An 813-nucleotide genomic window follows, 5' to 3' on the forward strand; every position below is an offset into this window, starting at 1 on the left:
TTATCTAATGTCACCGAGGGGCAGGACAACATGTACTTAAAGAAAAGGAATGGGCTCTGAATAGATCGCTGGAGGGCTCAAGAGAAGAGAGTTAATAATGATGTACTGGCTACATAGACAGGTAGCCATGTGAAGCCAGTCCCATGAAGCTGAACATTGTCGGGGAGCTAATGGAACCATGGCCTGCCGTATTGAACATTGCTGAGTATTTGTGAAGGATAAGGAGGGTTAGGCCTCATGGACAGCATCACGGGGAATGTAATTGGGGACTTTGGCCAGGCCAAGGTTGATGCTGAAGAGATTCGAACAGGGAACTATGAGGCAACAACCTGCTGAAGTGCTCTGGCGAGGCAGCCCATACACTAAGCAGAGATAATGGAGATGGTGGGGGAATCATAGAATTTACAGTGCAGAAGGAGGTCATTCGGCCCATCGAGTCTACACCTGCCCTTGGAAAGAGCACCCGACCTCCACCCTAACCCCGTAACCCAGCAATCCCACCTGATCTTCTTGAACACTAAGGGCAATTTATCCACCTGACCTGCACATCTTTGGACTGTGGGAGGAAGCCACGCACACACGGGGAGAACGTGCAAACTCCACACAGACAGTCACCCGAGGCCGGAATTGAACCTGGGACCCTGGTGCTGTGAAGCAACACAGTGCTACCGTGCCACCCCATATTAGTTAAAGATTGCTCCCAAATCAGCTCAACCGTTGAATATGCCATAATAAATTCTTGAAGTCGGGCTTAGCGGAATATATTACTTTGTTCTGATGAGTAAAGAATTAAAATTCTTGAAGATACAGTCA

This window comes from Scyliorhinus torazame, chromosome 19, assembly GCF_047496885.1.
Source record: "Scyliorhinus torazame isolate Kashiwa2021f chromosome 19, sScyTor2.1, whole genome shotgun sequence".
Lineage (NCBI taxonomy): Eukaryota > Metazoa > Chordata > Chondrichthyes > Carcharhiniformes > Scyliorhinidae > Scyliorhinus > Scyliorhinus torazame.